Source organism: Octodon degus, unplaced genomic scaffold (genome assembly GCF_000260255.1).
Source record: "Octodon degus isolate 3935 unplaced genomic scaffold, OctDeg1.0 scaffold00074, whole genome shotgun sequence".
Lineage (NCBI taxonomy): Eukaryota > Metazoa > Chordata > Mammalia > Rodentia > Octodontidae > Octodon > Octodon degus.
In genome coordinates, this window is record NW_004524650.1 from 10,800,685 (window position 1) to 10,807,212 (window position 6,528).

The 6,528-nt window shown below is 38.6% G+C and overlaps 1 pseudogene; it reads right to left on the bottom strand.

Annotated features, from left to right (window-relative positions):
* Positions 1-1,631: 1,631 nt before the first annotated feature.
* On the bottom strand, positions 1,632-3,224 carry LOC101561023 (annotated as a pseudogene).
* Between the last annotated feature and the right edge of the window lie 3,304 nt (positions 3,225-6,528).

Below are 6,528 nucleotides of genomic sequence, written 5' to 3' on the forward strand. Positions count from 1 at the left end.
TCTATTTTTGCAGTAAGTGTGTGTGTGTGTGTGTGTGTGTGTGTGTGTTTCTTCATGATGAAAGATTCTGGGATAAATATTTCAATCATACTTCGTTGCTTATTTGCAAACATGACAAATAGCATGCTGGGCTTCCTTATACAACCTGAATTACTGTGTTTTATGTCAATAGGAAATGTAGCAGAAAATTGACCAGCTATTTTGAAATCCAGAGCTACATTATTAAAGTCAGAAACATTCATTGCCAAGACAAGAATGCAAATGTATGCACCAGTTTTTCTCTTGTTTAGTCCACAGGACATCTAGTGGTAAGCTGCATGGTAGCAGCCGCTAGCTGAGGCTCCCGGTGGCTGTTCCCATGACCAGCACCTTCCTTTTAGGAATGCCAATCTTGTTCTATTACACGCTGGGAGAATAGAAAACTGACCATCTGTCCCAGTTGCAAAGTGTTTTATGCAAAATAGGTACAAGATGATTAATCAGATTTAAACACTCACACGGCATTTCTGTAATTTGGAGAAAAGCATGCAAAAGGAATTTGGACATAAACTACAGATTATTGCTAAAACACGCAGTTCTCAATTTTTGTGATGCTATATTATTCTCATACCTAACTTCTTTTTCCTGGACACTTTGATAGATTTTGTATAAGATTTTCTATTTTTTATATTCTTTTTTCTGAAAACTTTCTAATCACTTTTGGGCCTGATTATTTTTATTAATATAAAATGATACCTACATTTTATGTGGTTATTACATAATTATTAGACTTTTGTCTTCAAATATTTCCAAATACGGCATTGCTGATTTTATTTCCAAGAGACACTGCTGCTATATAATACTTAGATGGACATGGGGACTCTAAGAAAGGAGTAATATGTTCAACAAACAGTATCTAAAAGGTAGGATATTTTTCTTCATATATATAAAAGGCAAAAATCTGATTTTCCAAATCAATTTTTAAAAATTAATATGGGTTCATTATTTTAAAAGCCATTTAAACTAGTATCTAATATAATTATGGGCACAAACTTTTATGATGTGACTATTAGTAGGTTAATTAGGTAATAATGAATGAGCTGCCGTGGGTTAGCATAGAGTTAGCTACGAGGATTTGTTTCAGCATGAGACAAAGTTGAGTGTTAAAAATTTAATCTTTATGTGCTAATATGCATGGGCATACCTTGTTAATTATTAGGGAAGCATTCTACCTCTGAACACATAACAAATGGCTAATTCAGAAACAGATCATGTATTATAGCTGTGCGTGCAGATTATTTTGACAAAGACAAGAAGACATGAGAAACAGTTCCCTATTACAATATTTACAAATGAGTTTTAACTATTAATACTAAGGAAGTATGATGAAGCCGTATGCTAAGAAAATGATGTAACATGTTAGTATTAATACTTGGGGATCAGTTGTAAATATTATGTTTGGAACATTAAAAATTTGGATAAGTGTAGTTAATTTTTAGGTTTTTTTTTCTAAGTCTTAAGTTTTATTTAAATAACCTCCAGTGAGAACAGAATAGACCCATTACTACCACTTCTTCATAATACCAATGAGCCAAGCCAGGGAGGGCCAGCACACCTGTAGCCAGCTGCCAGCCAGTGTGATGGGCGGGATCTCAAGGGAGGCAGCTCCAGCCCTGGCCTGCTGCTGGAGGAGTGTCCATGGTGGAACGATGTTCTCATCAATGGACACCATCAGGTACGCAGCCTCAGAGGCTGCTGTCAGGGCATTGATCCGCACCATAGCTGGCTCCCACACGAAAGCTTCAAAGTTGTCAGTAATGTCTTCATTGTTGATGTCCATGCCACACCACATGCCGCCCTGGGCATGCTGAGCCCATAGTTTGTTCAGGATGTTTGTGGCATCAAAGCCAGCATTGTCACATAGCTGGCATGGGACAATCTCCAAGGCCTTACCATATACCCCAATCAGTAGCTGCTGTTTTCCTGGGATGGTTCTTGAGTAATCCTGAAGGTACTTAGAGACCTCCATCTCGATGGCTCCACCACCAGCCACCGCTGAATCATGCTTGATGGCCTCCTGACAGTCATGAAGGCTTCATCCAGAGACCGCTCTGTCTCCTCCATGAACTGCTCAGCTCTACCACAAAGGATAAAGGTGCAAGTCTTGGCCTTGGGGCAGCCACTGAAGAACTTATATCTTTCACCTCCAATCTGGGTCTCTTTGAGTAGCTGACAGCAGTACACCTGCTGATAGAGCATTCACGCTGGTCTGGATTGAGCTTCCACAGGCCATCATTGTCCTCTTCAAATCCTCCTCAGGCACACAGCTGGCACAGGACATGTCCCTATCTGTGAAGTACTGGGTGGCCACATCCCCCATAGGGAGTTTGGACAAAATGACTCTGGCTCCAGAATTACAGATCTATAACTTGTCATACAGAATGTTCCACTCAGCATCAGCGATTGCCTTATAATCCTCTACTGTGTGGACTCTGATCTCAGCATTATTTTTCTCAGCTTTCATCTTTAATAAGGCAATTGTGGGGTTGCTGGACCTTTTTAGGTTGCATTTCAAAGCCAGCATAAGAGAAAGTCTTCTGGAATATAACACCAGACACCAGCCAAGGCTCCTCTAGGGCTCCATCCTGTACCTTTTTGATTCCAGTCATCTTAATCTACAGCAAATCATCTAGTGTCATCCCAGCATCAACCACCATCTTAGCAAAGAAGGCTTTCAGCTGGGAGATCAGCCTGGAGCTTAGAGCAGTCATGGCACACTTCTCCAGCAGCTTCCGCTGCTTTGCTTTATCTTGCTTCTTCATGGTCACAGCCATCTCCTTTATCTTGTTAATTACCAAGAGTGTAGCTCTGCAGAAAACTCGAATGATGATCTGGGGGTGCAAATGTTCCTCCATGTAGGGTTTCACCTGCTTCAGAAACTGCAGCCAGCAGGGTCACAGAAGTGCTGCCATCACCAGCCTCAACATCTTGAGACTTGGCAGTGTCCACTGAAGTCTTTGCTGCAGGATGGACAACATTGGGAAGTTTCAAAATTGTGACCCCATCATTAGAAGTTGTTGCTTTGCCTCAGCCATCTACAATAAGCTCGTCCATGTCATGGGGACGTAGGGTGCTTCTTACAGCCTCGGCAATCACCCGGCAGGCCTGCTGTTACTCACAAGCTGAGGGATGCCTTGGGAGCTGTCAGTCCCCTCTTTCAACAGTATAACTGGTGTGGCCATCATTTTGGTAACTTCTTCAGGGCTTGCTACTCTGTTCTCCTATTTTTGGTTTTTAAATTTATTTTATTTTAAAGCAAGAAATACAAATTTGTGAATAAACCTATATACTCATTTCTATTCTGCCCTTTTGTATGTTTTCATATCCATAGTTGCAATTAAACTAATAAGGTTGGTTTGCAGAATTACTGTGGAACTTACATTTCATAAGGAAAGTTACTAAAGCAAATTTCATGGCACTCAATATAGTCCTCATCTATGCAACAAAAATTATAGTACAACCAGTTTTATTTTCTGCTTCATTGTGTTTTACTTGAGTTTGGAATTAACAGCCAAATGTGAAGCAATTATGTGAAACAATGTTTCACTGGAGATTAAATAAATGCTTATTCTTCCACTTGTAACAGTTGCTACTGAATTTTGAAACCTTATTTTATATTACAAATTGATTAAATGTTTTGATTTCTAAGAAACACCTAATTACACTGCCTTGTGTGTATTCTATAATGTAACAAGTGACATAAGTGAATGTGAGTCATGACTCTAGGGAACCCAATAAATAGTACACTCATTTAAAACCAATCAAGAGATAGGTACATGGATGGGGAATATTTATTTCATAATCTTAAAGGTTTTTAACTGGTAAAATTTCACTGGGGAGAGCTTTTGGGCTGGTAAGAGCTAACATTTTCCCCTGGATTCATCATGTGCATGTCCTTCATCTTAAGGGCTTACTGCCTCACATGCATTCCTGTCTTGCTAAGTTTGCCACTTGGCCAAAAGAGCAGATAAGAACACACCTTCCTTTCAGGCAGACAGAACTGAGGAACAGAGGTGATGGTAGGGCTGGCCCTAGTGGCACTGCCCAGTGCTTCTTGACAACTTAGCAGTCAGCCTCCTCCACATTAGCTGTTATGACCAAATCGTGTCCACCTTCCAAATGCATATGTTGAAGACCCAGCTCCCAATGCATTTGGAGATCACACTTCTAAAGAGGTGATTAAGGTTAAGTAAGCTCATAAGGCTGGGGCCCTATGCCTAGAGCACTGGAGTGCTTCGCAAAAGAGGAAGACACACAAGGCCACCTGTGCACAGAGGTCAGGTGAAGACAGTGAGAATGCATCCTCGGCAAGTCAAGGCAAAAGGCCTCAGGAGAAACCTCCCCGTGGAAAGCTATTGCAATTCTGGGGAGCCATAAGAAAATAAATTTCTGTTGTCTAAGATAGTCAATGTATGGCATTTTGCTGTGGCAGGCCTAGCAAATGGATAGTACTCAATAATAAATAATACTCACAAGTATTACTCCAGTGAAGGAGCCTCTATATGGAAACGCTGGGGTTGGGGAGTAAATTATACTCTAACATGAGCTGCTGCTTCACAGCTATCCAACCTGCCTCCTGGAGCAGACCAAGGTCTCAAGTTTGAACACTATATATTCCGCTTCTTTACCAATTTAATTGTCATTCGGTAATCAGTAAGAAGTTATAGATTAATAATGCTCCTGCATTTATAAAGTTACCTGCCTTTTCACTTTTTTCCTGTAAATTCTATGACCATTTTCATTAGTGCAAGAATCTCTGCATTAATGATTGTGTATTTACATTATATATCCTTCAAAGATATATTTTAAATAAAAGAATTACAAAGTGAGAATTAGTTAGATTTATTTCAGTTACCAAGAAAATAGAGTTCCTTATGGGTTAGTATGCCATGAAAGCCTGGATCCCATTTATAGTTCTTCATTTTTTAAAGAGAAAAAACAATACAAGCAATGATATAGAATTTCAAAACAAGATAATAGGAGATTAACAACAGCTAATATATTACATATTGTTATCTTCAAAGTAGTTGCTCAGATTACAAGATATAAGCATGAAAAATTGACCAAACAACATAAGCACAAATAGTTCTCTTCAATGAACTAATAGAAATTAGTAGTGTAATTATCTATCTTGTATATATATATATTTTTTTTTTCTTTTCCCTTTTTTCCTTTCTCCTTTCCCCGTCTCAGTTGTTCTTTCCTTTTGAGCAGTTTCTTCCCCTTTCACATTTTGGATATTATTTACTCTTTCAGTTTCTTACACTAGAGATGTAATATGATATTTATAAATGCAAGTCTGATTTATTTCAGTTATGAGTATAACATTTACATTTCTTAAAGTTTTAATTTTGAATGTTTTTAGATTTTGAAAAATTACAAATATGATACATATAGTCAGGGCCGGGCCTCCGCGACCCTCCCACACACGCCCACCAGTGTGCTTACTTTTTATAAGTTGCTTGTGGGGAAGCTTCTCTGACTACGTAGATATTGTGCTTCTCACAACATTTTTGCCAACTAAGTTTAGCATCCATTGATAATTCTTGCCTGCCACAATTATTTTTGTAGTGCCGGCCCAATGGTAATTTTCTATGACCGTAATTCCCTTTAACTTTTTTTTTTTTTTTTTTTTTTTTTTTTTTCAGAACCGGAGATTGAACTCAGATCGTTGCGTTTGCCAGTCTGAGCCATCTCCCTGGCCCCTCCTTTAACTTTTTTTTTTTTTTTTTTTTTTTTTTTTTTGCAGAACCGGGGATTGAACTCAGACCCTTGCTCTTGGCAAGCAAGTGCTTATTCTACTGAGCCATCTCCCCGGTCCCTCCTTTAACTTTTAATTGCAACTCTATAATAAGACATCAGTAGAAGGCACAACATGAGAAAATATTTATCTTATTATTAAATAAGGCAGTAAGTGTCCCAGCACCAAGGAAAGAAAGACGATAAGCCCTCCTCCGTGCATTCTGCTGAAAGTGCACCACTAAGGGCAGGGCTTCAGAGGCTTCTGCCAGACTACTCTGATGTGGAAGAAAATTATACAGCAAGTACCATATTTTTTCTGGAAAAAGAAATACAGACCTATTTATACCTTCCCTGTCACTTCTCCTTAAGTACATTTTGAGCAATTATTTAAGCATGAAAACACAACAAAATCAATAAACTTGTATAAATTCTCATAATTTGCCTGAGCTATGTTTTTGGGCCCTGTTTTCTATTTTCATCTTTTATATTCATCTTCCCATATCATTTCAGATTTGACACATTTCTGTGCCTTTGTATCTTTTTAAATTCAATAAATCATAATTTTCCAGTTCAACACATTTCTGTACCTCTGTATTTGCCTTCCCCATAACCTGAAAGGCCTTTCAGCACATCTTTGGAAAATTTCTTCTCATCCCCTGAAATCAATCTTGGTAGTAGCCACCTTTTGGAAAGATTTTTCAACTCCTTAACTCACACTCTTGTTTTCTGTCTGTTAGTCCTCGGGTT